Source organism: Canis lupus, chromosome 9, assembly GCF_003254725.2.
Source record: "Canis lupus dingo isolate Sandy chromosome 9, ASM325472v2, whole genome shotgun sequence".
NCBI classification, from domain to species: domain Eukaryota; kingdom Metazoa; phylum Chordata; class Mammalia; order Carnivora; family Canidae; genus Canis; species Canis lupus.
Window position 1 is genome coordinate 52,650,991 of NC_064251.1, and position 16,271 is coordinate 52,667,261.

At 49.4% G+C, this 16,271-nt stretch overlaps 2 protein-coding genes and 1 pseudogene across 15 annotated transcripts in view; 2 read left to right on the top strand and 1 right to left on the bottom strand.

Annotated features, from left to right (window-relative positions):
* Nucleotides 1-12,886, bottom strand: part of GFI1B (growth factor independent 1B transcriptional repressor) — a 30,038-nt gene extending 17,152 nt beyond the window's left edge. For 5 of the 6 annotated variants that reach the window (XM_025475620.3, XM_035720336.2, XM_025475622.3 and 2 more), the window contains exon 1: nt 12,279-12,886. The gene's annotated coding sequence lies outside the window, so the exon portion shown is untranslated. The remainder of the gene's footprint in view (nt 1-12,278) is intronic. The other variant, XM_035720338.2, reaches the window with a different exon arrangement.
* Nucleotides 6,104-7,199, top strand: LOC112677371 (malate dehydrogenase, mitochondrial-like; annotated as a pseudogene).
* Nucleotides 12,887-12,906: 20 nt separating the features above from the next.
* TSC1 (TSC complex subunit 1) overlaps nt 12,907-16,271 on the top strand; it is a 50,941-nt gene continuing 47,576 nt past the window's right edge. For 3 of the 9 annotated variants that reach the window (XM_025475603.3, XM_025475602.3, XM_025475610.3), the window contains exon 1: nt 13,502-13,640. The gene's annotated coding sequence lies outside the window, so the exon portion shown is untranslated. Of the gene's footprint in view, nt 12,932-13,477; nt 13,641-14,404; nt 14,646-16,271 lie in introns of those variants that run through there. The other 6 variants (XM_049114936.1, XM_025475605.3, XM_035720333.2 and 3 more) reach the window with 5 other exon arrangements.

A 16,271-nucleotide genomic window follows, 5' to 3' on the forward strand; every position in this document is an offset into this window, starting at 1 on the left:
CCCTAGTGAAGCATGGGAGGAGGGGTGCTCTGCTCAGGCACAGGGTGTGGGTAAGCAACCCCAGGGTCTGTGTTCCTGTCTGGAGCCTCCCAGCAACCCTGGCAGGGGTGTTAAACAGGGCTCATGGGGACCCCCATCCCAAGGTTTAGGAGATAACAGACAACAGAGAAGCCCACCTGCTCCATCCACCCCCACTGTGACTTCTCATGGGAACCCTCCTCAGAAAGTTTCCAACAATTCCCCTCTAGCAAATGTGAAACCCCATTCTGGGGACTAGAGAGGCAAGGGGGCCCCAGATCCCCACATTCAGCCATCTGCCACTTCAGAAGGGGAAACTGAGCTTAGACAACCCTAAGAAGCAGAGCCAGGACTGGGACCCTGGCCTCCTAGTCTTCTTGCAAAGCCCCTGATAACAGTAACAGTTCTTTTACTGGCTCTAACCTAGGTTTGTTACTTGTGTCTTATAAAACATAAATCCCTGGTAGCAACCATCAGAGAAGATTCTAGTTCTCCAGTCACTGGGGTGAAATGGAAGCATCGTAGTGGCATTCAGACCCGGGGTTGCAGCCTGGTCTTCACACCTACCAGCTGCAGGACCTCGACCAGGCACCAGCCTCCTCTGAGCCTCACACTTTACGTCTGCGAAATTGGGGCTGAGGATAATGCTTCCTTGGGGGTATTGTAGGTAGGAAAGGAGCAAATACAGGCAAAAACATTTATAAATGCTAAAACTCTTTGTAGCTGCGAGTTATTATTTCTCAGCAGAGATATTTAGTAGCTGGTGATAGGATTCATCGATTTCTCTCCAAGGAGATGGTCAGGAGCAGTCTTAGCTGCTAGGGACACGAAAGAAGAAAAACAGGGCATGTCAGCCTGAGTGCTATCAGGTGGGCTGTGCTCATTTACATGGCAGGCTGATTATTAATGAAATGCCTGACATTTGGTTACTGCTGTCATCTCCCCATGACTTCCATGTTTATGTTCCCTGGCTACTCACGGGAAGCTCATTCAGAGGCTGCAGACGGGAGGATGGGCCAAAAGCTCGGTGACCTGGGCCAGACTGGGTGCGGGGGCTTCACAAGCTGTGGCTCTCTGAGTCTGTGAGAGCATCTTGCCACTTGGAATCACCCACCAAATGATGGGAAACCAAGAACCACTGCCTGGGTGTGGCTGACACCATAGCCAAGTACGGTCCCCCACTCTGACTCCCCAGAGATTCCCCAGCATCATTAAGCATGTGATGCATGAATGCAAGTCTGTGCATGCGAGTGTGTGTGTGTATGTGTGTGTGTCCACTAGCCCAGCCATGGGAGGAGGACGGGCTCACCTCCCTAATTGAGCCCCAGTGAGGAACACCCCCAGCAGGTGAAGGCCTTGCTGCCTGGCTAGAGGAGTTTGCCAAGGCTACTGGGAAGGGAGAGGCTTTGTCTCCCTCCAACGCCCAACCTGGGCCTGGGGCCCTTGCTGCAGCCTCTAGACCCAGGAAGCGAAGCCTCAAAGGAACACGGAGGTTGGGAGTTGGAGGAAAGACATTTGGGGAGCAGGCACACAGCTTTGCAGAGGACTAAAAATTCACACTTGTCTGGGAAAGAGCCTTCTCGCAAGGCTCATCCACACGAGGAGCATCCTGCAGGCTACACTGTGTGGAATCCACAGCAGAGGGGCTTCCAGCTTCTGCAATTTGCACTCAGTTTACATCTATTTTGCATGTATTAGCTGCCTTCACCAATTTTCAAGCTACCTTTTTTAAAAAAAAATTTATTTAATTATTCATGAGAGACAGAGAGAGAGAGAGAGAGAGGCAGAGACACAGGCAGAGGCAGAAGCAGGCCCCATGCAGAAAGCCTGATGTGGGACTCCATCCCAGGACCCCGGGATCACACTCTGAGCCAAAGGCAGACGCTCAACTTCTGAGCCACCCAGGCGTCCCTTCAGGCTACGTTTCATCAGAGCTGACTGAAGGACCAGCATTCTTCTCCTCCTGTTGCTTCTTATCACCCCGTGAGCATGCAGAAAGGTTGCCTCCACTGAAGAAAGCGGTCTAGATGCTGGCCTGGGGAGGAGGAAGACCCAGTGCCCTTTCGACTCAGACAGTATGTCCTTGGAAGGTGGCATGTCCATGCATTTCTGCAAGATGAGCGGTTTGTAGATTAAAAAGGACACACACATGTCCTCCTTTGGGAAGCAGGGAAGGGTTCTTTACAAACCATTCTGCCCAGACTCAGCCGTTCCACTCCTGTGTATGCACCTAAAAGCATCCAAAGGAGGAACTCAAAGAGCTATGTGTACTCATGTTCACAGCAGAAGTATTCACAACCACCAAGTGGGGGAAGCTACCCAACTGTCTATCGATGGGGACACGAATCAACAGTCTACACAGTGCCTGGGTGGCTCAGTGGGTTAAGCATCCAACTTCAGCTCAGGTCATGATCTCAGGGTCCTGGGATGGAGCCCTGCATCGGGCTCCCTGCTCATCTGGGGGTCTGCTTGAGATTCTCTCCCTCTCCCCCTGTCTCTCCCGTACCTCTCTAAAATAATCTTTTTTTCTTTTTTAAAAAGTTAATTTATTTTATTTAAATTCATTTAATTAACATATAGTGTATTATTAGTTTTAGAAGTCAGTGAATCATCAATTTTATATAACACCCAGTGCTCATCACATCACTGTGCCCTTCTTCATGCCCATCACCCAGTTACTCCAACCCCCCACCCCTCCAGCAATCCTCAGTTTGTTTCCTATGATTAAGAGTCTTTTATGGTTTGTCTCCCTCTCTGATTTTGTCTTGTTTTATTTTTCCCTCTCTTCCCCTACACTCCTCTGCTTTGTTTCTTAAATTCCACCTGTGAGTGGAAACTTATCCTTGTCTTTCTCTGATTGACTTATTTCGCTTAGCATAATACACTCTAGTTCCAACTGCATCATTGCAAATGGCAAATACATAAATAAATCTTCAAAAAAATAGACAAGCACAGTCTATCCAGACAGTGGAATATTATTCAGCCTTCAAAGGAAGGATACCCTGACACACGAGAAGACATGGATGAGCCTAGGGGACAAGATGCTGAGTGACTCCAGCCAGACACAGAAGGATAAATCCTGTAGGATTCCATGTGAATAAGGGATGTACGGAAGGAAGTCAAAATCAGAGACAGAAAGAAGGATGGCAGGTTCCAGGGGCTGGGAAAAGGGAAAAGGGAAATGCGGAGTTAGTACTTCATGGGCACCAAGTTTCAGTTTTGCAAGAGGAAAAAGTTCTAGAGAGGCATGGTGCTGATGGCTGCCCGACAGTGTGAATATGCCTTGTGGCATGGGCCTGGGCACATAAAAGTGGTTAAGATGGTAAATGTTGTGTAGTGCGGATTTTGTCACAATTTAAGAACAAGCCATCCTGCCCCACCCCTCTTTTTCATAGATGGAGAAAGTGGAGGTGCAGGGAGGAACTGACAGGTCTGGAGTCCAGAGGACTTCACCATCCCGTGATCAGAATCACAGATTTTCCTTCACTGTCTCTTCCCATTAATTTTTGCTCTTCGAATATTTTTTCAAGTTTTTATTATGAAACATTTCAAACAGGAAAGCAAATGAAACACGTCTAATGGGCACCTCTATATCCACCACTGTGACTCAATAGTAGTTACATTTGCCAAGTGTGGCTTATCTCTCTATATGCATACGTATGTTTTTTTCCTTATAAAACATTCTTTTTTTTTTTTTTTTTTATGATAGTCACAGAGAGAGAGAGGCAGAGACACAGGCAGAGGGAGAAGCAGGCTCCATGCACCTGGAGCCCGATGTGGGACTCAATCCTGGGTCTCCAGGATCGTGCCCTGGGCCAAAGGCAGGCGCCAAACCGCTGCGCCACCCAGGGCTCCCCTTATAAAACATTCTGAAGGTGTGCTGCAGACATCATGATGCTTTACCCATAAATACTTGAGCGTGCATCTCTGAAAAACAGATATTTCTTGCATCATCACGTAACTACAGTTATTGAATTATCAATCGTTCCCCAATCCCATTGGATATCCTGCCCATATTCACATTTTTGCAGTCCCCCCCCCACTTTTTTTTAGAGTTGCTCTTTTAGAATCAGGATCCTGCCCAATTTTGAGTGCTGTGTTGGCTTGCTTTTGTCTCCTTTGTGACACAACAGCGCCCCCTACCCCTTTCTTTGGACATTGTTTTTGTTTTAGGGGTTTTCTTTTTCCACCTATAAAAGCCCGACCAGTCTGGTGGAAGGTCCTGCATTCGAGCTTTGTCTGATTCCTCATGGTGCTGTCTACCACATACCCACTGGAAGTTGGGGCCAAGGCTTGAGTAGATTCATGTGGGATGTTTTAGATGTGGCTACTTCCCCTGTGATGCTACAGACTGCATGGTATTGGACGACCCTAAAGTCAGGTTGCCCCCACCAGAGTGATGCGCAGTCTGGTCAGCTAGTTAATGTGGTGACAGCCGTTCTCATCATCATAAAGGTGAGTTGCGGAGCAATCTGTGAGGTAGGACTGTCCTTAGGCAAGCATCCTCCTCCTTCCCCCATGGCTTTGGCACCCACTACTGGTCCTTGCCTGAGTCAGTCCTTTTGCTGGAGGTTATGTATAATAATTCTTCAAATCCTACCATTCTTCCTCTATTTGTCTTCTGGCACCTTTTCTGTAAAGAGATTTCCTTCATAAACTGTGAATAAGCCACAGTTCTTCCAAAAATGAAAATGTAAATGATTAATCTTTTCTCATTAATTGCTAATTTTCATCATAAGATGTTGGCATAATTAGATTTTTTTTTTTTTTTTTGCTCTTCTCTCCTCTTTCTTCCCCTTAAATTTGAATATCAGTATAAAGTCATGGGTTTTTATTTATTCAATGTAACTGATGAATTATAGAAATTCCTTTTTATGGTCAATGTGTCAGTTTCTGAGGGCTGTTATAACAAATGACCACAACTGTGTGGCTTAAGACAACAGAAATTTATTCCCCCATGGTTCTGGAGGCCAGAGGTCTGAACTCAGGGGTGCCTGGGGGTTCAACTGGTGAAGCATTTGCCTTCAGCTCAGGTCATGATCCCAGGATACTGGAATGGAGCCCCATGTCAGGCTCTCTTCTCAGCAGAAAGCCTGCTTCTCCCTCTCACTCTGCCTGCTGCTACCCCTGCTCCCCGCTCATGCTCTCTCTCTAATAAATAAAACCTTTTTATTTTTATTTATTTATTTATTTATTTTTAATAAAACCTTTTTAAAAACAATTTATTTAATCATGAGAGACACAGAGAGAGGCAGAGAGAGAAGCAGACTCCATGCAGGGAGCCTGATGTGGGACTTGATCCCAGGACTCTAGGATCGCGCCCTAGGTAGAAGGCAGGCGCTAAACCGCTGAGCCACCCAGAGATCCCTAAATAAAATCTTAAAAAAAAAAAAAAAAGAAATCTGAACTCAATTACATTTCTTTTTCCGTGAACTTTCTGTTTGTGTGTTTTGACCTTTTCTGCTATGAAATAATTGTGTTTTTTAATACAATTATTAAGAGTTCTCTGAACATGTTAGGAGGCTTGTGCTATAAGTTGCAAATACTTTCTCTCAGCTTATTTCTTTTCTGACTTTGCTTATTTTCTTCCTGCCATGCAAAAGTTGTTCTGTTTTGAGACGCTGTCTAATTTGTTGGCCTTTTCTTTTGTTGCGTCTGACTTTTCGGCCATTTCTGGAAAGATTTTTTTTCATCTGAGTCCAAAAATTCACTAATGTTGTTTTCTTCCAGCACTTGTGTGTTGTTACTTTCGACAGAGCTCTAGTCCCTTAGGAGTTTATTCTGGCATAGAGTGTGAGGTAGGGATCTAAACTTAAAATGATCCCTGTGTATTCTTCAGAGGAGACACGACTAACATAGAACCTCTAATTGAGAATTCCGGTGCTTTGTGGAGCAGGGGAGGTGTCATGGTGAATATGAGACTAACACGGGGCCTCTGTGGAATGTGGCCCTGCACACAGCACTGCAAGGGAGGAACAGAGGTATGATGGGGATTTGCCCAAAAAGACAGCCAGCTCAGCATTTCCAAGTTAAATTAGTAGGCATCAGAGTCAAGGTTAAACCTTTGGCAATATTCAACAGACAACACACAGAGTCATTGGTGTCACCTGCCAGCCGCCAGTTCCTTCGCCTGCTGTTCGGCTCCCTGCCTGCTCCAACCAACATGCTCTCCGCCCTCGCCCGCCCTGCCCGCTCTCCACTGCAGCTTCAGCTCCCCGGCCCAGAACAATGCTAAGGTAGCCGTGCTTGGGGCTTCCGGAGGAATTGGGCAGCCCCTTGCACTTTTTCTCAAGAACAACCCCTTAGTGAACCGCCTGACCCTCTACGATATTGCTCATAGGCCTGGAGAGGCCACAGGTCTGAGCCACATTGAGACCAGAGCAACCGTGAAAGGCTACCTCGGACCTGAGCAGCTGCCGGATTGCCTCAAAGCCTGCGATGTGGTGGTTATTCCAGCCCGAGTCCCGAGAAAACCAGGCGTGACACGGGACAACCTGTTCAACACCACTGCCTCAATTGTGGCCACCCTGACTGCTGCCGGCACCCAGTATTGCCCTGAGGCCACGATCTGCATCATTTCAAATCCGGTCAACTCCACCATCCCAATTGCATTGGAGGTTTTCAAGAAACATAAACTTACGACTCCAATAAAATCTTTGGGGTGACGACCCTGGACATTGTCAGGGCCAACACTTTCATTGCAGAACTGAAGGGTTTGGATCCCATGTGAGTCAATGTTCCTGTCATTGGCGGTCATGCCGGGAAGACCATCATCCCCCCCCCTCCCCAATCTCTCAGTGCACTCCCAAGGTGGACCTTCCCCAGGACCAGCTGACTGGGTGGATCCAGGAGGCCACACGGAGGTGGTGAAGGCCAAAGCTGGAGCAGGCTCTGCCACCCTGCCCATGGTGGGGAGGGCATATGCTGGAGCCCGGTTTGTCTTCTGCCTTGTGGATGCAATGAACGGAAAGGAAGGAGTTGTTGAATGTTCCTCGTTAAATCCCAGGAAGCAGACTGTGCCTATTTCTCCACATCGTTACTGCTGGGGGAAAAGAGCATCAAAAAAGAATCTAGGCATTGGCAAGATCTCCCCTTTTGAAGAGAAGATGATAGTGGAAACCATCCCCGAGCTGAAGCCCTCCATCAAGAAGGGAGAGGAGTTTGTGAAGAACATGAAATGAGAGGGCAGGCAGCTAGCAGTTTCCCCAACTTATGAAGGCATCATGTCCCTGCAAAGCCATCTCCTGTCCTCATGTTTCCGTTGTTAACCAAACCACGAGTGTCATGTTAATGTCGCCACCCCTTCCAATTGCAGGTCCATCGATGCGTGCATCAATAAAAGCAGGCTTGCATTTTCTTTAAAAACAAACAAACCAACAGACAACACACAAACCTTCAGGGGCCCCTCACTGCCTCCAGATATAATTGAGGTTTCTTATTTACCTTGAGGCCCTCCATATGCTGACATTTTTAGCTTCAATTTCACACATCTCTTAAATCTGACCATTTATCAAGCAAACAGCCGTAGGTCATCTTGCTGGAATGCCTTGGCTCAAGCTGGGTCTTCCTCCTGTACAGCCCCTCTGCTGCATCACCATTTAGCAAACTCCTGATCCAGAAGCAAAGTTCATAACTCACCCCCACCAGTAAGTGGCCCTCACTGCAAGTTGATCTTGGGCTGGACTTGACTCCGAATCACAGTATGGTTGGTCCCTCCCATTCCATCTGCTGGATTCTATGCTCCTTGAAAGCATGCACAGGGGATTGAATAATGTTCTTCCCCAAAATTCATGTCTACCTGGAACCTCAGAATGTGACCTTATTTGGAAATAGGGTCTTTACAGGTGTAGTGCAGTTCAGATGAAATCATGCTGGCTTGGATTAATGTGGGGCCTAAATCCAATGACAGCCTTTTTATAAGAAGAGAAGCAGACACATACCGAGAAGAGGGCCATGTGAAGACACCCAGGAAGAAGGTCACATGAAAACAGAAGCAGAGAAATGAGTGACTACAGCTATGAGCCACAGAATGTCCAAGATTGTCGCACCACCACAAGGCAGGAAAGAGGCATGGAATACATTTTCCATCAGAGCCTCCAGGATGAACCAACCCTGCCCACACTTTGACTTCAGACTTCTGGCTTCCAGGACAGTGAGAAAATACATTTCTATTGTTTTTAGCATCCCACTTATAGCACTTTGTTAGGGCAGCCTAACATTCATATGGCAGGTAAGAGCAAAAACAATGTTTATTGATGCCCATGCTATGGCAGGTATTCTGTGTCTCATGGTTGACTGTCCCTGCAACCCTCTGAATCAGGTGGTTAAGGTATGGTCACCATTCCCATTCTCCGGGTGCAGAAACTTAACTTGCTCAGCAACTCATCCAGGCCACACAGGTGGGTTGTAAACCCAAGATTCCAACTCCCCAGGGCCTTTCTGGCCTCACCAGACAACCTGGTCTGTGTACTGCACACCTGTAGCCACCATGACCAGTTCTCCTTTCTGACTAAGACAAGGGTTGGAAAGAGCATTCTTTTTGTCTTTCTTTTCTTTCTTTTCCTTCTTTCTTTCTTTCTTTCTTTCTTCTTTCTTCTTTCTTTCTTTCTTTTTCTTTTTTTTTTTTAAAGATTCTATTTGACAGAGCGAGAGCACACATGCACAAACAGGGGGAGCAGCAGGCAGAGGGAGAGGGAAAAGCAGGCTCTCCACTGAGAACCCGACATGGGGCTTAATCCCAAGACCCCAGGATCATGACCTGAGCCAAAGGTAGATGCTTACCCAAGTGAGCCACCAAGGCACCCAGAAAAGGCATTCTTAAACAAAACTTCAAAAATCTAAAGTGTAGGGACACCTGGATGGCTCAGCGGTTGAGTGTCTTGCCTTTGGCTCAGGGCATGATCCTAGGGTCCTGGATCAAGTCCAACATTGGGCTCCTTGAGGGGAGCCTGCTTCTCCCTCTGCCTGTGTCTCTGCCTCTCTCTCTCTGTCTCTCATTAATAAATAAAATCTTTAAAAAAATCCAAAGTGTAAGTCTCTAAAAGAAAAAAAGATGAATTTGATAACATCAGGATTAATGTCTCCTTTCAAATGAATTACGATACAGTTAATAGAATGATAACAGGGGCACCTGGGTGGCTCAGTAGCTCAGCATCTGCCTTTGGCTCAGGTCATGATCCCGGAGTCCTGGGATCGAGTTCCGCATTGAACTCCTTGTCTGCCTATGTCTCCACCTCTCTGTGTCTCTCATGAATAAATAAATAAAATCTTAAGAAAAACAGGATGATAACAAATTGGGGGCGACGTTGGGAATATCTGTAGCCGACAAGGGGTACATTGCTAGAACATAGGAGGTGTTCCCCACAAATCAACAAGGGAAAGATAGTAACTCTGTCAACTACCACGAAAATGGTCAAAAGATAAGGATCAGCAATTTATAGCAGAAGAAACCCACAAGCTTAACAAGAATATGATGGGGGATCCCTGGGTGGCTCAGCGGTTTAGCGCCTGCCTTTGGCCCAGGGTGTGATCCTGGAGTCCCGGGATCAAGTCCCACATCAGGCTCCCTGCATGGAGCCTGCTTCTCCCTCTGCCTGTGTCTCTCATGAATAAGTAAATAAAAAAGTTAAAAAAAAAAAAAAACAAGAATATGATGAAACCCTCTATCTCGCTAATAGAGGGAGGTAGGTTAAAACAAGAACATGTCATTATAGCCCTATTATGCTGAAAAAAATGAAAGAGCTAGTCAATGCCAAATGTTGGCGGGGATGGGGGCACTTCCATGGACTTCTAGTTGGGGAGTAGACTGGAGCAGCCCTCCGGGGAATAATGTGGTGGTATGTCTGTGCAAAATTTTTGGAGGTGACAGATGTGCTTAGTAACTTGATGTGGCGATGGTATCACATGTATATGCATACGTCCACAGGCATCCAGATGTGGACAACAACATGTGTGCAAGTTTTTGTAAATCAATTATACCCCAATAAAGCTAAGACACTTTCTCTAAAAACAAACAAACAAAACAAACAAACAAAACCTAAGTCCTCCACCAGTTTTAGATATGCATCCCAAAGAGATTCTCAGCCGTGTCCATAAGGGAACAAGGACAATGATGTTTCTCACAGTGTTGTTTCTGGTGGTACTGTGGCTGTCATTCCCTGGGAGAGTAGACAGTAGATCAGGGTAGATCTGCATCATTGAATAACTGTTAGCAGTTAGAAGCTACTGGCTAGATAAATGCAAAGCAACATGCACAGAGTCTCAAAACAATGGTGAGTGGGGAAAAAAGTAAGAAACAGATTGCCATCTGAAACATAAACTATTTACGTGAGTTCAAAGCACATGCATATATCTAGTCGTGTATGTTAGACATGTATCATCTTTGTCTTTTGGACACAGTGCTAGGCAGCGAGGGGCTGCTGAAGAGACCAGGATCCCGAGCTGTGGAGGCTACCACCAGAAATGTGGACTCGGACCTGCACGAGATGTGTGGCCGCTGGAGGCAGTGTCACTGGCATGAGGCTGCCATACAGAAGCTGAAAGCCGAGGCAAGAGGACCATGGGGATGGATGAAATTAAGGCACTGAGGTAGAAGTTCTTTGAACTAGTGGCGTCCTTCCCAAGGCCTTCAGATCTCATTGCATCTGGAAGGCCTTTTGTTTGCAAAAGAGAGAGACCTACAACCCAAACTAGCATCAGCAAAAATAGTTGTTGCCTCATGGAATTCAGGAGGCCAGAGCAACTCTGTCCTTAAGGACTCTGAAAATTTCTGTCCTTTCCAACCCTTCTATTTATCCCCTGACAGCAAATTATATTTCTTTTTCATATCTCTGTCTCCATCTAGGTCTTTCCTATCTTTTGGCTGGACTTTTCTCAGAGCTTGATGGAGGAGATGGGAAGGTGGAGGATCACAGCTTCTTCATCCCAGCTTAGCAACCCAATTTCTGTTTTAGCATCCATTTATAGACCCAGGGAAGCACCCTGATTGGTCCAGCTCAAGTCACATGTCTAAAGGCCAATCACTTTGGCTAAACCATGGGGATCTGGGATTGATTGGCTAGGCTGGGCCCAGGTGCCTATGGCCTGAAGGTGATACTGTGGCTGTCCCCATGTAGCACCACCTGCCAGTACAGGCTCAGCACCTTTGTTCAGAGAGGTGGACCATGGCTGGTGGAGAGAGAAAGCCCAGCCGTGGAGCCCCTGCCACAAGGAGGCTCCAGGGTGGTGCCTGGGAGGTAGTGGTCTCATTAACATCTACTCAGCAAATGACAAAACTTAATCCCAGAGAAGGAGAAAAGATCCAGGCAGTCCGAACTAAGAGTGGCAGGGGATGGTAGCCAGGCTGCTTCTGCCTGTTCTTTCTGGCCTCTTCTTGCAAGCCCCTGGTGGTCCGTATGGAGAGAACAATTACCATTCTTCTTCCAGACACTGTATAAACAGTTAACAATGTGGTTATGCCCCCCTTGGGGGCCAGCAGTTGATGAGCTCCATGGATCACTGCTCCCTTCCACAGAGAAGAACATTCCAGCAGGATGAGGTCAGAGAGCCAAGGAAAATTGGGGGTAGGGAGGGAGGTTCGTGGGTCAGAGCTCTGGAGCAGTGCCTGGCCCCCAACTCCACCCCTTAACCTGAGTGTTCCAATCACTGGACTCAGAAATCTCTGAATGCACTTGAGTCCCTGCCCTGGTATGAATGCAAAGGCAGTAGTCCATTCCTGTGAAATGGTTTGGGGACTGGCGGCACTGGGAGAAACCGGATCCTTCTCATTCTCCCCAGACCTTTTCATCGCTGGACCCCAAGCTGGGCGGCTACACAGAATTTAGCATTTGGTGGATCAGCTCCTGAGAGTGATGGATGCTGGCCGTGAGCACAATTAACACAGTAACATTAGTATCATTTATTGAACTAGGTTTTACCCTAGTTATATGTTAATGTCTCACTGATTCAATTTCACATCCCCACTAGGCAGGCATTATCGTTCCCCATGTAGTGGATGAAGAAACTGACAGTAACTCAGCTGGTACAATGGCAGAAACCTGCACCCAGACTCTGGTCTATGTGAATCAAGAACTCTTGGCTCCACCCCCCACCCCCCCACCCACCCCCGGGCATCTTTAACCAGGTTAGTCTGGTTGAATCCCCAGCTCAATGCCCACCTCCCCCATAAGCCAGCATGGTTATAAAGGTTGTGCTATAAGGGACAACCAGGAGGTTTAGGGGTGGGAGGGTAAGGGCTGAAATACACCCTGGGCTCTGCTCACATGGGCCGTGGGCTCAGAACGGGTGTCTCTTTCTGATTCTCACAAAGGCACCATACAAGCTAGCAGCAGCCGTAGACTTGGAACCACGCTGGGCCTCTGGGAATTCTGACAGCACCCACTGTGCTGCCACTTACACATCTGGCCCCTTAAATCATAGGCTGACTTGCACTGTGACCCAACTGGTTCCCATGACAAAACTTGTTATTCCCATAAGTCATCCAGCATTTACTGTCGGCAGGCTCTTGCTTCCTTGGTGCTTCTTTTCCTTCCAACCGCCTCTCCCTTTCTATTTCATGAAGCTTATTTCATAAAACCTAAAACCAAACAGATACCCACTCCCTCAAAGACCTTTCAAAAATCCACTTTTAGACTCATCTCACTCTCTTTGTACCATAGTGCTTATCACATCCGGCCTCCGATGTCGAGCATCACCTGTGGAGCCTTTACTGCGCCTGGGACTTGAATCCTCCCTTGGGGAACACCATTAAGCCCGTTTCACAGGGGAAGAAACTGAGGCTCAGAGAAGTCCTTGTCCGGTTCGCAGCAGCTAAGAAGCAGCAGGCACGGAATCGAGGCCGCTTATTTTAAAGCTGCCTGCTCAGCCCAAGGTGGCCTCCCACAGCTGCCGTGGCCACGTCCGAAGCGTCAGCAAGGTGGGCTTTTGCAAATGTTCCGCAAAGGCAGCTGCTCCCTCCTGGCCGGGCTGAGCGGCCGCTCCGAGGTTCCAGGGCGGACCCTTCACCCGCGCGGGCCCCGGCGGCGACTCAGGAAAGACGACCGCGGCTCCGCGGCGGGGCCGAGCCCCCGGGTCGGGGGAGCCCGGGTCCGTAGGGGCGGGGGCGGCCCGAGGGAAGGGGCGGGGGCGGCCCGAGGGAAGGCCCCAGGCCCCGCAGCCACACCCAGCCCCGCCACCTTGTTTACGCCTCCGGCTCGGCCCCTCCCGCCCGGCCGGGCACGTGACCTCCGCCCCGCCCCTCGCCCCCTCGCGTGGCTCCTCCCGCCGCGCCGGCCCTTCTTTTCGCCTCCTTCGGAGTCACAAGATCGCTCAGCGACCTCCTTTCGGGATCCTTCCGCCAGTCCCCGCCCCCTTCCCTTCAAAGTCTCCTGGGCCCCTTGTCGACCGGCTGGCATCGTCAGGAATGAACGGGACGGCCTCGTGCGCCCGGCGGGGCTGCCGGCCGCGGTCATCTGCCGCCGGGGTCGCGGGGGCGGCGAGGCCCGGCCGGGCACTCTTTTTCGCGGCGGAGGCCGCAGCGGCCGCGGCCACTTCACGCCGGGGGGAGGTGCTGTGCGTCCAAGATGGCGGCGCCCTGTAGGCTGGAGGAGCTGTGAGGTAAACAGCCGAGGGGGAGGAGACGGTGGGTGAGTATGGGGGTGTCGCCCCCTCCTTTTCCTGGGGGCTTCTCGGGGCGGCCCTGGCGCCGTGGCCCCGGCCCGGGAGGCCCCGAGGGGCCGGGGCGAGGGGCTCGCCGGCCGGAGAGGGAAGCCCGGGAAGGGGTGTTCGGAGAGCTTTCCCCTCCCTGTGGCGGGGCCCCGCGGAGCCGGCGAGTCCCCGGGGAGGAGAGGCGGGCGGGACCGGCGCGTCGCCCGTCCTCGGCGGCCGAGGGGATGGTGGCGCTCCCGGCGCGGCGCCGAGGGCAGCGGTGCGGTGGGCCCCCTCGCCGGCCCCGGCCCCGGCCTCCGTCGGTGGGTCGGCGGGTGACAGGCTCCGGCGGGGGCGGGGGCGGGGGGGGCGCGGGCGGGGGGGCGGGGGGGCGGCAGCGGCGGGGCGCGGGGCGGGGGGCGCGCGGGAGAATGAATGGAGGCGTGCTGCGGCTCGGGGCCTCGGCCGGGGCGTGCGGGCGGCCGGGCCTCGCTCCCCGCGTGCCGCTGCCGCCTGACCGACGGTGGAAGGCGGTTGTCTTGAGTCCGCAGCGGTGACAGCTGCCTGCGGAGCCGCTCCCCGGCGCTCGTTCATTCATTTGAGGAGCCGGAGGACGAAGAGCCCGCGGTCTGAGAGACCTTTTAGAATTAAAGCTCTTTGTGTCTCCCGTTCAAGAGTCTTGCTTCCCGTGCCTTGGGTTTGGGGGGTGGGGGAGCTGGGCGGGGGGCGCGGCTGCCTGATAACCGCAGCTCGGGCTCGTGCAGTACTCGCTGTGGAAGTGCTTTGCAGCCGCCCTCGCCTTCAGCCCTTGTGACCAGGGCAAGAGGCGGCCGCTGTTAATACTTCCACTTCTCTGGCAAAGAAACCGAGGCCCGGAGAGATTAGGGCTACTGGCCCAAGGTCACACCCCTGGGATGAGCTGAGCCAGGGCTGAAACGGGGGTTTAGCACGGACTATGCCGCGGGGGTTCCAAGAACTGTGCCTCTGTCATCGTTTAGACTCAGGTTCCTCTGTTTATACTCTCCTTTACCAGTTACTTGAGCAAAGCCAGCCTGTCATTGTAATCAAGCGATTAGAATCAAGTGGCCAGAGTGTGTGCACAAGCGCCTCTTGTCCGTGTGTGTGTTTAATTTTGAAGAGGGCTTGGATAGGTGCAGAGCTCTGGGTGCGCATTCACTTTAGCCTTGTTCGGGATGGCAGCGTTGTGCTTGTAAATATGTTAGTCTGAATTAGGCTGGGAAGTATTTGGTGTGTTTATAAAACTGATGCGTTTACCGCAGAAAGAAGGCCCACTAAAATCCTTGCTGGGGTTTTTTTATAGAAAGCATAGAAATAGCACTTCACTTTACATAGTGAGAGCTTGTAAAAGTACTAAAATAGAATAATACTCTTCTGAGATGCTTTGATTTATAATTTTGGGATCAACTTGGAGTCATCTGAATTCAAACATTCCGGCAAAGCGGAGCTGTAAATTTCAAGAAGCATTATAAAACCGAATCTTCTGGGAGCCCTTGATTTACTGAGCAACCACCTGTGATTCTTAAGTTGAGCATTCCTGAGTAAACCTGGAATATGCAAATGTGAAAGCTGATTTAGGGTTGTGCAGGGAAATGCACCTGTAACAGTCATGCATCAGGCAAATGAGGCTCCTCAGAAACACTGAAGCATTCTTTGCCATTGCCCTGGGGAGCTGCAGAATCTTCCTCTAACCACCCGGTGTAAACCTAAAGGGTATTTATAGAAGATGTAAAATGAAAATATCCTCTTACTAAAGTTAATATCTTATCCAAAACACTCTTACATCACGTGCCTGGAAGGGTAGATGATGTAAGCTTTCTTCACTTCATGCATTTCCTGGTGTCAGAAAGACGTGGTATGTTTTTAAATTCCTAGTCAGACAGATTCTTAGGCGACTGCTGGCCTTCTTACTTATCTTCGTTAAGTTGGAGCGTCTCAAGTCCTGTGACTCAGTTGTACCTCTCCCTTCGCTGGGCTAAGAGCGAAGACATCCCATACTGCTACTGTTGTGGTGTAATCTGATGCCCTTTGTGCAAGCTTGGTTTCAGTTGGGAGCTGAAACTGAACAGTGTTACTAGGACAAAACAAATATAAACCTGTCTATTTAGTATTTACAGAATAATAAAATTGCCAGGAAGAGATCTCAAGCAGTAGTGTTCGTCAGAACTCCACGCTCGGATGTCTAGCCTCATAGTAGGAGGACCTACATTTTTGGTCTTCAAGGATACCCTGGATATATATATTTTGGAAGAAGTCATAGAAGATTCTCATGTACACCAGAGGTTGAAGACCAGTGGCTTCGAGTATCAATTTGGCTATTTTTCCTTTAATGTATAATTTATTGCAGAGGCATCTTCCTAAAATAGTGTCTCACCTCTGGTGTGGGTAGTGGTGAGTGAGTGGGGTGGGCTCTCAACTATAGCTGACTTGATTTTGTAGCTTTGTCTTCTTTTATCATTTGTTGGGGTACAGGGATTTTTCTTTTCTGGGTTCCAGAGCCATAGTGGACTAAACTTAGCTTTTTCTGGAATTCATTGTATACTCTTGGATGCTCATCGGAATGAGCCAAAGACAGGAACACACCATTTTAAGGTTTCCTTAAAATCAAATAG